We start from the raw sequence: 17,093 nt of genomic DNA, 5'->3' as shown, positions 1-17,093 counted from the left end.
AACTTCAAACGGGCCCGGACATGCACTGGCTTTAGCAGGGGGACACGTCTGGCACTGCAGGATTTGAGTCCCTGGCGGCGTAGTGTGTTAGTGATGGTAGCCTTTGTTACTTTGGTCCTAGCTTTCTGGAGGTCATTCAATAGGTCCCCCCGTGTGGTTCTGGGATTTTTGTTCACCGTTCTTGTGATCATTTTGACCCCACAGGGTGAGATCTTGCGTGGAGCCCCAGATCGAGGGAGATTATCAGTGGTCTTGTATGTATTCCATTTCCTAATAATTGCTCCCACAGTTGATTTCTTCACAACAAGCTGCTTACCTATTGCAGATTCAGACTTCCCAGCCTGGTGCAGGTCTACAATTGTGTTTCTGGTGTCCTTTGACAGCTCTTTGGTCTTGGCCATAGTGGAGTTTGGAGTGTGACTGTTTGAGGTTGTGGACAGGTGTCTTTTATACTGATAAGGAGTTCAAACAGGTGCCATTAATACAGGTAACAAGTGGAGGACAGAGGAGCCTCTTAAAGAAGAAGTTACAGGTCTGTGACAGCCAGAAATCTTGCTGGTTTGTAGTTGACCAAATACTTATTTTCCACCATAATTTGCAAATAAATTCTTAAAAAATCAGACAATGTGATTTTCTGGATTTTTTTTTTCATTTTGTCTCTCATAGCTGAGGTTTACCTATGATGAAAATTACAGGCCCCTCTCGTCTTTTTAAGTGGGAGAACTTGCACAATTGGTGGCTGACTAAATACTTTTTTGCCCCACTGTATATATATATACTTGCATATATATATATATATATATATATATATATATATATACTTGCATATATATATATATATAAATAAATATATGTTTGGTGCTAAAAAACATAAAACAATAAATTGGCACCGACCACTCTCAATGCTTCTTCAGTTTGGTCCTGTGATGAGAGTTAGATCAAATTTAATGGCTTATATACTTATATTTAATGTTTCTTTTTATGAATCATTAGAGTAGGGTTAGAGTTGTAGACTTTCGAACATATAATTATATGTTGAAACGTTACCAAATCTAGGGTTCCCAAAAACGTTTACCATCGATGTGCATTTAGCGACAGGGTTGGTTAATATTCAGCACAACAAAACATCCTTCGGACAGATCGGGCCGACTACTGCACTCCCAGAACTAAACAAGTGGCCTTTAACAGGCAAGGGGGACGGAGCACAGCAATACGATGGGCCTTCTATTTGTTTCATTGGTAATTTGATTTAACTGCACTTCAGCAGTCACAGTTTAGAGTGTTGACTTAAATGACTGAATTTTTCACTCACCCAATGGACAGAATAATTCTTTGTGCTTTATGATGGGTTCCCTGTTGTTGTTCCACTAATATCGAAGTGTCTTCACCTATAGTAGAAGACCACATGTTGGAAAGAACATCCTCATGACACGCTTGATACGTGTTTGGTAAAAAAAATTCAGCGTTTTGATATCACACTAGTTACACACAGTAGAGATATTTGCATACACAAAGTGTGAAAAACATTTTTGAACCTTGTACATAGCAGTAATAACAACCAAGTATAACATGCCGTTATGCTTGACTTGATGCACAGTCTCTGTGTGTGTGTGTGTGTGTGTGTGTGTGTGTGTGTGTGTGTGTGTGTGTGTGTGTGTGTGTGTGTGTGTGTGTGTGTGTGTGTGTGTGTGTGTGTGTATGGGTGTGTGTGGTGTCTTAACGCCTTATCCTCTTCCTCCTTCTATTAATATTATAATAATAGTTTTCTATTTTTTTTTTAATAATAAAATAAATGTAAGGCATATTGTTTCTATAAGTGTATATATGTATATATATATATATATATATATATATATATATATATATATATATATATATATATATATATATTCCCAATCAAATCAAATACATGATACACCGCCGGGCAGCGTGCAGGAGACAAAATGAGAACCAGCAGGAGAGAGACATCATAGGCGCAAGGGATATATCCAATGCAAATCAACCCTTTGTTTTACAGTAATGTGAAAGTCGCCAGTATTTCCTGAATACAACACTTTAATGTCTTTGATAACCCATAGCTCACCGTCATAACAGAAAGCAGCGATCCAGTTTTTGATATTTTCTACTTTGCGTGTTGAAAAGTATTTACAATACATGTAAGGCAGAAATCAAACAAACAAACAGCATTGAATTAACATTCAGTCCCCTAATCAGATTACACCCCAGATCCATGAGCTGTTCAGAAGACAGTAAACTGAGTCCACTTCATCTCATTGTTGAATAGTGAATATCTTCGCAAGTAGGCAACAGTTCACTACCCGGGAATTGAAAAAAGTTCCATAGGATCATTGGTAGATTTCCGGAATAAAGAAAGAAAGTATTTAAAATATTTTTTTATACCCTACAAGGCACAGGTGAAAACTCAGAATAGATCGCTCTGATTTATTCAGCTATTTGTTTATGTCTATTTGTAAGTGTATATGAACAAGCATAACCCATGGGGAAAGTGTCACTCCAAATACATCCCTTAACTTGAATCTAAACCTCTGGTTGACCTCCTGGTAAACCTCTGTTTTAGCAGGAGAACTTCCACCTACGGGTTTCAACAATTGAGATGTGAGCAGTTGGGGTATCGTGAAGGTTTTTAGAAAAAACAGCCCCATTTGGGTTCCATAGGAGAAAATGTGAGGAGCATTGTCAAATCCCTCATCACAAGGCTCAATCTAGGGTAGGCAGCCAGTTCATTACTACCACTCTGGAAATGCATCTTTTGGCCGGAAATAGTATTTTACCGACACAGAAATGTTCACCAACACTGGTGAGATCCAAATAAAATGTTTTCAACTTTGCTTTATGGTTTAAGAGAGACAGACTTATGGGCTTGTCGAAGTGCTTTATTCCTGCTGTAACCATTAACTACATTACAGACTCGAAGCAGAAGAAGATAAAGAAACAGAAGAAACATTGAATGTTTGGCTGATTGATAATGAGAAGCGCTTTATACACCCCGCACTTTGTAAGATCACCCCTTGGTTAGTAGCCTGAGGGATTTTGATTTGAATTGCCAAGGTTTTAGAAAGCTCTGATAATCAGGAATATATGATCCAATGATGCCCAGTACCGGAGCAGGCGTCTAATCCTGAGATTCCAGGAGGTCCCACTGGGAATTAAAGTGAGTTGTCTCTTTATCGAATGGGATTTTTTTTTCTGATTCATTCTCTCATGAGCAAAACGAGATTGGGGGATTCACGGATATTTGTCTTATAAATAATAAATTATTATTATTAATAAATTATATATATATATAAACTTAGCACAAAAAGTAAGGAAATTTGTGTTTGGTTAATTATTTCTCTGTGGTAACAATGCTTTTTGGCAATAAATCTTATACCGTTGGAAATCCTGTATAGTTCCCTTTCAAATGGTGCCCCAGTTGTGAGGAACATGCACTTGTGGGATGAGCAGCAGAGCTCAGTATGTGGGTTGCGCCCATGAAAAATTTGCCAAATCTTCTATGCCAATGCCAAACAGCTGCCATTGACTCGTTTGGTGTTTGGTGGATTGGATGATTGAAGTTTGAAGAAACAAGACATTGATATTGGCAATTTAACAATTTATTAATTTCACAAACAGGAGCCTTAGTAGCGTTTGGAAGAACCATACACAGCCACAACAGCCTGGCACCTCCTCCTCAAGTCAGCCAACGTGGTTGTGTTGGTCACTCTGGCACGAACAGCACGCCCAAGCTGATCCCACAAGTGTTCGATGGGGTTGAGGTCAGACTGCTAGCAGGCCATTCCATCCTCTCCACTCCCACATTCTGGAGGTAGTCTCTGATAAACCCCACCCTGTGGGGGCGAGCGTTGTCATCTTGGAGGATAGAGTTTGGGACTGTAGAGATATGGGATTGCCAATGGTTGCAGAATCTCATCTCTCTCTCTATATATATCTCTCTCTCTCTCTCTCTGCATCGAGATTGCCTCCAATGATGACAAGCCTCATTTTTCCAGTGAGGGAGATGCCGCCCCTCCTCATCACACTGCCTCCACCAAAAGATGTTATTCTATCGGTGCAGCAATCAGCATAGCGTTTTCCGCGTCTTCTCCACACTTTGACCCTATGATCCAACTGCCGTAGGCAGAATCTGGACTCACTGAACATAACGTTTCTCCACATGTTCAGGTTCCAGTGCACTTGTTGCCGACACCAGCGCAAACGGGCCTGATGGTGATGGCAGTCATGGCAGGACTCCTGGCAGCCCTATGAGACCGGAGATTGGCTGCGTGTAGTCTGTTCCAGATTGTCTGGGCATAGAGCCTTCGGCCATATTGCCCTGAAAACCTTGACTGCAAATCTGTAGAAGACAGCCTACGGCACCTAAGTGCTGAAAGGGTGATGAAATGGTCTTCTTGGGGTGTCATCATCTTGGGACGCCCACTTCGCGGCCTGTCTTTGACATCCCCCGTTATATGGAACTTGGCCTTCAGAGAAGGTACTAGGGCTCACTCCAAATAATGACGCAACTTGGTTTTGCGGAACACCAGCTTGAAGTTGCCCTATCGCAAGGGCCCTATCCAGATCAGTCAAACGCGGCATGCCGATTCTTGGAGCAGACACTTACTGACTGTAGATGTACTTACAGTAGTAGGCCCCATGCTCACAGGTGCTGCCAATCAGGTGCCAATAAGGCACCTGATTGGAAGCACCTGGGGGTACCAGAAGCTCAAAACAAGTGTCAATAGCAACAGCAAAATAACCTGTTTGGCAATGGCAGAAAAGATTTGGCTAATCTTTCATGGGCGCAACCCACATACTCAGCGCTGCTGCTCATCCCACAAATGCATGTTCCTTAGAAATGGGGCACCATTTGAAAGGGAACTATACAGGCTTTCCAACGGTATGAGATTTATTGACAAAAAGCATTGTTACCACAGAGAAATAATCTACCAAACACAAATTTCCTTACTTTTTGTGCTAAGTTTATATATATATATATATATAATTATTTTTTTTTATTTATTATTTTTCCATTGCTTCTACTTAGAATTGTGAAAAGTACTGTTCTGATGAAGTGGCTGAATACAAGATGACAACACTGATTGTTAAAGGCTTGCAGAACATTCATCCTGTAATCACTGAAGCCACTAATTTCTTGGCACGAATACAACTCTGGGCAATCACTCAGAGGGAACTGTTTTGGCAAACAATTCTGAGATTGTAATAATTGAATCATAGCTACAAATTACTGTCTGCTACATATATATTTTTTTTAAACTTAGTTACTGCTATACATACATATATATATATATATATATATATATATATATATATATATATATATATATATATATATGTATATATATATATACATATGTGTGTGTGCTTGTTTGTGTACGCACAACTTTTAGCCACACTTACCATACACGTTGTCTTCACTAGTAGCACAGCCTGTGCTACTGTGCTGCATCTTCGCTGCACAGGTCATGATGCAATTGATGAGGCAGAAACCCACACTCACACTCACAGACACATGGTCTTCCCCAGAGTTAGATGAATGAAAGGTCAGCCGGGAGCAGTACTAGCTTTGACTTCCTAACATTTTCCCTCTGACCTTCATGAAGGTGAGGAAACTACACGATTAGTGCAGAGCCATTAGCATCCCACAAACACGCACACAATAACACACTAAACCACAGTAAAGAACAAAGGTTTGTGTGTGTGTATATATATACACAGGGATAGTGAAATTAGCGGGATCACGTGCATGACAATATATGTACTAGTATATGTATGTCCAGTAGTAGCATATATATATATATATATATATGTATATATATATATATCCTTTCTAGAGCAGGCTATTGTGAGAATGAAGGGTCCATGCTAAATGTGGTGTTTGCATTGTTTTTCCATTCAATTGAAAATGTTAAGCTTTGCTTGAAAAACAGACGCTGGTTTGCTTGCCTAAAGTTCTCGTTCATATTTCCATAGAGCTTCTGAAACATGAAGATGTAAATGTCCAAAAACATACGGTGTCCCTAGAAGGATGAAGAAACATGACGATCTCAGTGTTGCAATGACGGCTTGATTTGGGGAGATTATATAACATAAAACATTACGTTGGTTATACGAGGAAGGGACCAAGGAAGGGAGAAGCGGTGCACGGAAACAGGTTTGGAAGCGCTTTGGAGGCAATGGAGAAGAGCTCTTCAGGGGTCTACCCGAAACCTAGGAACAGAGATCCGGAAACCGTAGGGGTTAAGGACCACGCTTTATCTATGATGTTCCGTTTTCAGCATACAAGAGGAACACATGGAAGATTTCTGTAACTTGTGATGATTATGCTGACCAAAAGGATCCGATTACAAAAGCCACAAAACCACCAAATAAGGGGAAAAAGTATATTGAAAGTGCGCTGAGTTGGGTCAGAGCCGAGCTGTGGAAAGACGCATGGTAAAGATAGATACCATCTTCAGTGTGGGGAGAAATAAGCTCAGAGAAAATGAATATAAAGGTCGAAGCTAGTGGCACCTCTCTGTCTGGGGCTCCATCATGCAAATTGGGGATGAAGACTAGAGGAAAGTAAGTGGTGTTAAGTGAATCAAGTGCTGCAGACTGCTACGGTTCAACTCCTAAGACACGCACATCGTATCTTTAAGGCAGAAGTGCAGCCTAATCACATTCGGTCTTTGTTATCTTGATGTACTTTTATTTGGCTACCATACGTTGTGTTCGACATGATGAATGTTTTTGCAGTAGAATGGCTAAATGCTACTGTTTTTAGCAGCAACAGCATTTTCTTTTGCAGTTTTAATTATCGGGGTTGTCGGGTCCATAAAAGCCCCCAACCTTGGGGATCCAGGGACCCTTTCTCTGACGTAACGGGTCACTATATATATATATTTTAATATATGATCTGATCCATATGGATCTTGAAAACTGAGTTCCCGGGTCAATCGGGGTTGGGGTTTGTCATATAGGACCTCTGAAGACCTATTCAATGGATCAAACATGAGGGCTTCAAAGCAAAGCAATTATTAAAACCTTTATATCGCGTGGGAAATGTAACAACAAGCATACTGTTGATTTTTCCAGCTTGGATAGTCAGACTCTCTGAATTCCTGGTGCGTCTATTTCAGATAGACAGAGAAAATAACACAGACTCACTGCTTAGACCAAGAAGACTGAGAACAGAGATTCTTCCCTGATCAATCTCTGTTTATTGATGCTGATGTTGACAAAAGAAATATTACACACAGCCTCAAAACATAGTTTCAAACCCAAATATGTTTGGACACATTGCACACACTCTATTTTGTTTTAATCATCCAAAGTCCATGGTCTAGGAGATGTAAAGAATAAAGCAGTATTCTTCTTTCTTGATAAATAGAACACAGGCAAAATCTAAATAAATATTTGAGTAATGTAATAATGAGCCACACAATCAGCAGAGTTGTGGAAGTTCTGTTTGTTTGAATAATTGCTGGATTTACCGTTGGTTTTTAATATTGGGAGGGCTTTAGTATTTGTTCATTGTAATTACATTGCTGAGGACAGAAAGGACTTGGAACCCTTTGTTCATTTGAGGAAATGTAATAAAGTGTAAGGGAACGCCCTGTTTCAGCTAAAATTTGAACACAGTGATAATAAAAATATATACTATTTAGGGAATTCTAGGAAGGAGAGGGATGTATTATCCCCATGTTTATGACCCACTGCCACACTGGGAAACTTTTTTTTTAAATAGGGAATGTCATTGAGTATGAGCAATTTTTCAATGAAATGTGCACACTTTATATTATAAAGTCCAAGAAGTTCCCTCTCCCTTGTATATTTGGACAAAATACACACAAAATAGACACACACAGGGGCATCTGCTCCTTACAGAGGAAACCCTGATACCTTCTTTAATATCACTTTTTGACACAACTTTGTGTTACATGCAGAAAAGTCATTTCTCAGCGCTTGAATGGAAGTCAATATCAGACCCTAATCATGGCTAGACTTCTTGAGTTGGCGTATTGTTGGTTACTGGTATCTTGTCTTTGCTAGTTTCAGATTCCAGATTCCATTAGCTTTGGCTGTTTCTGGTATGTATCTTGTATTATTATTGGATTTTTCGACATCACAGAGCTTGTAAGTATAATAACCCATGTTTATTGAAGTTATACAGCACAGTCTTTACACAAATAAATGACATAATAGACAGAATTTCCTGGAGCATCCAGCCCACACTACTGCTCACTCAATGGTCATAAACTGTAATAAACACCATTCATCCTTTATTTTCTGTTTTTAAATTAAATTCTGTTTTGCTTTTTATTCTACCGGTCTGCCCATTATGCAGGAGGGATCCTTCTCTCAAGGTTTATTCCTTGATATTTAGAGTTGTCCTTAGGGTCGGGTGCCTGAGAAGACTTTTGAGACTGTAACTGCTTTAAGGCCGTACAAATACAATTGATCTTAGATGATAACCAACCAAGGAAAAATAACCTGCAGGCCATGGGATGTTACAGAGCTAGCGCTGAGCTCTGTAACAATATAAATGAAAAATCAGTTGAGGCAAGAAAACCCATTAGAATAGTATGAGAGCATGTTTCAGGAAGGACTCACCCCAGGGCGCCACTGGCAATGCTGCATTGCATCGCCATCGAAGCCACGTCATCCATTTTAATGTGCACTACATTGTATTTGTAACTTGAAAACAATGAATGTACCAAGAATGATGTTTGGAATCGAGAATTTAAGCTCTGTCATCCTTTTGGTTGGGACTGAGCCCATCAGAGACACAGCATCAGGTGGCTGTGGAGCCCCTTTCATCAATGATTACAGCAGCGTTTTCCAGTAGAATGGAGAATATGGCGGATGTTCATTTGATGCAACGCTGGGGGTTCTGGTTGGGCTGAGGGGTAACGGTGAGGAACGCCTGGTGTGTGAGGATGTTTTCTTTGACTGCTGAAGGTTTGTTGTAAAGAATGGTTGCCAATTGATTAATTGGAGGGAGGGACAATAGTAGCATTATTTCAGGCCTTTAGTGAGGAAAAGTAACTTTGCAACCCGGCATAGTCAAAAAAATATTCTCTTTTTTTTTACCCCACTTTTGAGGCCAAAAAATCAGGGTTCCCTGAATAATGATAGCAGACATTCTGCATGAGATGTGTTAACTTTCTGATGGTCTTTTGGTCCTTTCACACTATCTTCATAGTAATGTAAGATATTCAAAGGTTGTCGATGTTGGATTTAATTTATATATATTTTTTACGACGTTGACTGGTATTACTCTTCTTGTTGGAACGGGCTGGGTGAAGATTTAGTGGGCAAACAGTGTTTTGTTTAGACACCCACACCTGTGTTATAACCAAAGTAAAAAGTGACAATAAGTTACCACATGCAACAAAATTTGTTGCATTTTTTAATTTGACCTGAATACTGAAGAGATTCCAGAGAAGTTGGTAGGTTGTTACAGTGTCTAGGAGCCTTATAATTAAAATATTTTTTGTTAACGCTTTATATTAAGGTCCTTGTAATAAGCCTTTGTTAATAGGTAATAAGACACTTATTATATGCTTATTAACATTAATTGGTGTTAATAAGACTATATATAAGTGTTAATAATAACATAATAAACATGTTTATTGTGACATTATAATTATAATACTTATAAGAAATGTGTGAAGTATTTATTGATTGCTTAATAATACTAATAATAGTCTTATGAGTTTCTTATAGGTTATAAAAACAGTACAAACCCATTAATTGAGTCTTACTAACTTACCTATTATGTGATTGTTAAACTTTACTAAGCATTTTTTAAGCTTATTAAGGTTAATAAATCAGCACATGTTGAGCGAGTGCAATCTGTTTTGTGCCTCATATATTAAGAGTTGACCGTTTATTGTGCAATTGTTCAGTTAAAGGCTGTAGAGAAAACACAATGAGAAAGACTACACGGCTCGTATGTGACATCATGCTCCCTGCGACTGGTGTGGATAAGACCGACAATCTCCCCGTCGGCATAACTGAAACTCTCCACATGCCCCGAGGTATAGTGTTTTTCACCTCTTTCGATGCTTTGATCCTCCCCTTGGAAAAAGCAGTGAAGTGGAGCAGAGAGATCGCAATGTCTGTACCGGAGTTCCAAGGGTGGGTGGTGATGTACATCATTCGTGTCGAGAGCAGCGAAGAGCTGTAGTTCACAAAGCGGTCTCACGCAAAACCTAACATTATCAAACTTCTTTGCGAAAATCTTTAGTAAGTGAGTAATTCTTTTCTGGTCCCAGTCTTTATATGCCCCGGATTACACATATGTTGTTTGTGGATTTAAATTATAATTTTTCATGCAAAGAAAACTAACCATTTTCGCGAAGAAGTTTGATAATGTTAGGTTTTTTCCAAGGGGGGGATAACAGCATCAAAAGAGGTGAAAACCATTATAAATTGGGGCATGTGGACAGTTTCAGTTATGCCGATGGGGAGATTGTCGGTCTTGTCCACGCCAGTCGCAGGGAGCGTGACGACACATACGAGACATGTAGTCTTTCTCATTGTGTTTTCTGTACAGCCTTTAACTGAACAATTGCACAATAAACGGTCAAACTCTTGACATGAAAAAATATAATTTAAATCCACAAACAATATATGTGTAATCCGGGGCATATAAAGACTGGGACCAGAAGATAATTAGTTTCTCTCCATTGAAACCCATTCATATTTTTTGATCTCATAGGTCCCATGGGCTTTACCGGAAGGGGCGTGACTTCGCCGCTTGACGCATATGCTTGATGAAGTGTTTGACGAAAATTTGAAGAACATGTCGGATTCATCGGAACGAGCACCAAAGACCAACAACTGACAGACAAAAGACAGGAACAAGCACTGAAAACATGGATAAGAGGAAGAGGTCCGAACTGGAGGATGACTCTCTGGTAATCTTAAGAATGTGATGCTACAGTAACGGTAGCTGATTCTAGCTAGCTAGCTGTTTGCTAGCAAACTTTTTTGGCTTACAGTACTTTCTTTCAGAGACTTTGGCGCGCTACATTTGAGCTAACGTTTAGCTTATGCTATCATGTGAAACTAGGTAAACAAACGTATCTTATTCTAACAGTTGTGTCATGAATCGATGTCTAAATGGCTTAATGCTTATTGTCTGCTAACTGTCTATTGTGGTCAATGTTCTTTGTGTTTCTTTATAAAGTAACAAGAAAGACCCGCCAGAAGAATTCCCAACTCATCCCCTGAAGCCATGGAGGAGCTGGACTCGGGTTCGTCTAGTCCGTTTTATTTAAATGTTGATGTTCAAGAATACGTTCAGAAGTTTTTTAACTTAAAAATAAAAAAAAATATTCAAAAGATTTGCTTCACTGCCATTGTATTCACGGTGTATGTATTTTTTATTTTACCTTTTATCAATCTTGATAATATACAGTATTCAATAACTGTTATTGAGTGTATATTAAAGGACTTATTAACCTTAATAAGCATTGTTCCCGCTTAGGATCCCGTACCTGCAAAATGCATAATTGGCAGTTCAATAAAGGACTCATTAACCTTAATAAGCATAAAAAAATGCTTAGTAAAGGTTTAAAAATAGCATAATAGGTAAGTTAGTAAGACTAAATAAATGGGTTTGTAATGTGTTTATTAACAACTATAAGAATCACGTTATTATATAAGACCATTATTAATGTTATTAAGCAATCAATAAATAGTTAACAAGTTTCCTATAAGTGCTAATAAAGGTCTTATAATATCACAATAAATATGTTTATTATGTTATTAACACTTATTGATAGTCTTATTATCACAAATTAATGTTAATAAGCATATAATAAGGTCTTATTACATATTAACTAAGCCTTATTACAAGGACCTTAATATAAAGCGTTACGATTTTCCTAATTCAATTGCATTTTTGAGGGCTTGAAAAGGGATATGGTCATTATGTCTTAGACAATAATGAGGATGAGTAGTTCTTGTAAATAGATTGGATAGTTTAAATTAATGTTTGAAAATAAACTTATCGGTGCAGCTTTCTTCTAATTCCGAGTGAAAGCCTTTGCAGTTGATGTACATTATACAGAGGTGAGTTCGAAAGTGACAAATGAGAGTAAATTACAATTCTATCTAAATGTATCAAATCAGTTTGAACCATTTTGATACATAATGTCTCCATAGTCAAAAACAGGCAATAACAACTGAGATACCAGCTTCTTAACACTCAGGGTATAACAGTTATTTGATCCGTACAAAACAGCATTAGAACTGCCATTCTTAATAAACCAGTTCCGTATCAGGTCAAAATCGGACCAGAGAGAAGCAATGATCTGTAATGTATTTGAACTGGAAGCATAGATTAGTGTCATCTGCATATTAATGGCTTTCTGAGGTTTTACAAAATAATGGGAGTTCATTGATAACAATTGAAAAGATAAGGGGTTCCAAAATAGCGCCTTGAAAATCACCTTCATAAATATCAAGAAGATCAGACTTATGCCCTCCAATTAACACACTGTTTCTTACCACTAAAATATGTGTTGAATGAGGTATTCTGAGCAAGTCCAATGTTTTTCAATATTTGAAATAATATAGGATGATCCACCAAGTCAAAAGAGAAGGTTATGTCATTTGTAATTTTCAATAGTGCTGTAGTAGTGGAATGATTGGGTCTAATACCAGATTAGAATGATATTATATCATATTCTCTAAAGTAATTGAGTATATATCAACTTTTTATAACTTTTGCAATTATACAGATCATGGATATGGGTCTATTAATATTTGGGTCAAGAGAATCTCCGCCTTTCTGTAAAGGAGTCAATCTTGCATGTTTCCAAGCATGTGGTATCTCATCAGTGGACACAGAGAGGTCAAATAAGTCTGCTAAGTGGTATATCATTACATGGGCAGCCCATTTGACCAATTTAGCCTCAAGTCCATCTAAACCCGGACCGATGTTTGATTATAAATTGTTGAACAGATGGCACTTCAGTTATTTTCCTGAAGCGGAAGTTATTCATGGTATTGTGTTGAATATAATTGTGTGGAGGTTCAATTCACAAGAAGTCTGCATAGAGCTGATACAAGTGAAATCTGTATTGAGGACACCAGCGTCATCTGAGGGTTCTTGAATGATGCAATCGTTGAACGTAACCTGATTAATTTGATTTAGTGTTTGATTTATTGAGAAGGTCATTCACTTTTCTCCAGAGCTGTCTTGGATTTTTAAAATGGTTGGAAAGACTGTTGGAATAATAAAAGGCTTTTGCATTTCTATTTTTATTTTTGCTTGTATTTCTTAGCTGTAAATTTCCCAATCTAATGTGTCTTTAGTTTTCCAAAATTGAGTCCAGGCAACTGACTGACAACTGAAATAAACAATTGGTTTAATCCCACATGAGGAAGCCAGATACACTGAGCCCAAGAAAAAGAAAACTGACCCGTTTAAAATCTCTCAATTGCTTTATTCTTTAAAGGAATGTTTTCTGGTTATTGCTTAAAGATCCTTTAAAATGCTTTAAAGGATCCTACCCACAATCCCCCCTGTAACCCTGACGCCTTCTTGCAAAGTGTTCTCCACCATGAAACATGCTTTTCCATACCCTCAAATCTCAATTGCACTTCTTCTATGGATTAGTAAATTGCCGACTTGAAAAGATCCACAATGTCTAATCATTCAAACTCAAGCGGATGCCCGTCTCCATTCATGCGGAACCTGTTTATTTGTTAGCTGAAATGGACATATTAGCGTGATGGTGTGTGTGAGTGTGCGTGCGTGTGTGCGTTTGAATTATCTATAAAGGGATTTTGCTATCACAAGTCGGACAAACCACAAAGCGGCATCTGTCTCACGTCATATCTTAATTAACATCTAAGACACTGAGATAAAGCTCTGAAAATCATTTGTCAAAAGGAGCACTTCTAAGCTTGTTAGCATGATGCAGCAAGGCTTTGCTCATGGTTATGGACCATCTCTCTCTCTCTCTCTCTCCCCCCCTCCCCTTTTCATCATTGTATCCTTCATTGCTGTCGATATTGCTCTTAATTTTTTTCTGAGGGTCTGTTTATGGCAATTTAATTCCTGTTTTCATTCTTCCTGCTTGCTGTCTGTCAATTTATTTTTGGACCCTTAAATCTATAGTGCGTTGGCAGGCAGGACACTACAAGAAATACAGCAAGAGGATTAAATAACATAAAGAGGATGATTATTTTATTCACATGCGCTTCGGTTCTATTTATGGTTGCACAATATTTTTTTCTCAAACATTTCAGATGCCTTGAATTATTCTTCCCTTTTCTAAAACCCAGATTAAAAGGGCATATGTAGACGCAGGGAATGGGTGCTTGACTTTGAAATGTGACTACAATGAATGTGTTGAGTTTTTCTACATTCAAAATTCCTAATTTCATGTTTCCTGTGCCTAGAAACACTCTTATGAAGAAAAAACTTGGTACACAGGCCAAATTTACTAGTATTATAACCGCCACAGCTCTGGTAAAGGATACCCATTCAAAATAGATTGAGCATGAGCTAAGTAAATAGTGGTGACTTCAAACGAGGGGGGGGAAGAGAGAGAGAGAGGAGAGAGAGAGAGAGAGAGAGACCCTGGGTTAAGTGCTCAGGCAGGGATGTGTGCCACCATGCCGGTCTCGTTTACATACTGCAGGCTTTTTATGGCGCCGCCATTTGGAAAACAAATCTAAGGGTGGGCGGCGGTGTGGGCCACACAGAGCAGCGACCGTGAGTACAAATTCAATCACAGAATTTCCGCTTGCAGCCTCATCGGAGATGATGGGGCCATGATCAATCCTGGAGTGGAGCGTTGCTTAGGAAACTGCATTTATATATGTGCATGTGTCTCGTTTATTTTGTGTGTGTGTGTGTGCACACACACGCACACGCACTCGCACACATACACTCACACACACACAGGTTTGCAAAGTGTTTAGCACTGTTGCCTCACAGCCAGTTAAATACAGAGGATGAATTTCCCCAAAGGCTCAGTTAGTATTTCAAATCAAATCAAAACACACGCACACACACACACACACGCACACACATACACACACAAACAGCTAGTTAGAAGTAACTAGTTTGGACGAGAGATGCAGGACAATCAGATGAAAGCGGGGAGATGAGAACGTCGGGACACAAGATTTATGGGTAAACAAACAATGATGACATTGAAAGTATTCCCGTGCTTTATGGTTCTGTGCTTGTCCATTTAGGACTCTATTTGTGTGAGGGATTTTGTGAATATATCTTTATGTATCTTAACAAAATGATGTTGCAACTTTACATCCAAGCCGCTAATATGTATTGTTTGTTCAGTCCATTGCACAAGGTTGGATAGAATTTGATTTAAAAGTTAATAAAAGCAAATCTAAAAGTGCCCATGTAAGATTTACTTTGTCTCAACTTTTTCATGATTATGTGATGCACATTCTCCTAAATTTTTTTTCTTTTTCCAAGAATGCTTTATTGGGGACCATTATTCACAGCTCGTAAGCAAAATCAGTTCTTGGGAATGAAGGAGTTGGCATGACGCATATCTGTCTTGTTGAGGAGCTGATCAAGAAACATGAGCAATTATTGCTTTTTCTGCAGATGCTTCTCTAGCTTCTCTCAATAAACGTGATTGTATTTATTGAAATGGATAATGGATCTTTATTTATATTTTACGCACAAACTGAAAACCATACAGGGGGTTCGGCACATGTGCCTCTGCTTGTGGTTTGACAAAGGACCCCATTGGAAGACTAGAGGCCTGCAGTCTTTACCGTTTTACACTTAAATCCGGGTACTTTAGTTTGAATAATTTAACCGTGCTTGCCGCTTCAATTTAAAAAAAAGCAAGTTTGAACTCTAAACAACTTTGAACATTTTTGGATTCAAACTCCTTTGTTGGCCTGGACATCTATCCCCTGCTACCTGTTGCCTGCTTAACCACCTACCTGCCTGCTTACTACCTAGCCACCTACCTGCCTGCTTTCCACCTAACCACCTGGCTGCCGTCACACTACCTAACCTTCTGCCAGCCTGGTACTTAACCTGCCTGCTTCCAACCACCTGCCTGTCTTCCTGCTTCCAACCACTTGCCTGATGCATTCTGCTTGCCTACCTGTCTGCCTACTCCTTCCCCTTGACCATAAGGGCACTGGGTTTGTTTGAAGGAAAGTGTGTCAAAGACCAGAGTGAACAACATGTCCAGTAAATGTAAAAGTTTGACTATCTAGCCACCACACATGCGGTACTCTGAAACTCTTTCTCCCTGACTAACATCTGTCTACTCTCAGATATTTCACTTTGCGGATTTAGCCTTTTTTTAATGCATTCATTTCCTCTCTCGCTAACTCTATCTTTCTAAAATTGTAAAAATGTTCATCATTGTGAGGTAAAACAAATGGTTTTGAATGGTAAGAGAGAAAAAAAAGGGTGAGTTACACTTATAATGTCACAAGTTGGTTGTTTTGGATATACATAGCTAATTGAATAAGGGCCCTTAAAAGCTGAACTTGCTATACTTAAATTTACCATCGGACCAACATCCCCATGTCGTTACTGTTCTGACTCCCAGCCAAAAGGATCCAAGTTGGTTCTCAAATGTCACATTGAGCAATATGCTTAACCCCTCCCCGCACCTTGAAGGAGAAGCAAACCGCAACACCTCCAATGCAAACCTTAGAGTTCCTGGAGCTCTATAATGGATTGCATTAGAGAACTTTCGATCTAGGTGAAACACATGCTATCGCATTCCTTACTTCTGATTGGATGATATGATTCCTGGTCAACTGGCGTTTAGGCCTTGATATGACACAAGAGGCCCTTTGCTTATTGAAACTGAATTGAAGGGACATTTTCAGGGCCGTAACCACCTGTTTGAAATCGGCCCTTCTTAGATTTGACAGGACAAGCCAGGATACAAAATGGCTACTAGTAGAAAATGAATTGCGGCCCGATTTAGGGGAGCTCAGTTTGATGGTCTAGTCCATTCAGACAGGTATTCCGTCCTGACCCGGGAGCTCAGTTGGTCAGAACACCAGCCCTTCCCCAGAATGAAAGGAAAAAACAGGCACAATTATTTTAAAGGTAT

This window comes from Pollachius pollachius (assembly GCF_949987615.1).
Source record: "Pollachius pollachius genome assembly, chromosome: 10".
Lineage (NCBI taxonomy): Eukaryota > Metazoa > Chordata > Actinopteri > Gadiformes > Gadidae > Pollachius > Pollachius pollachius.
The sequence above is the reverse complement of the archived record's forward strand: the minus strand, read 5'-3'. Positions refer to the sequence as shown.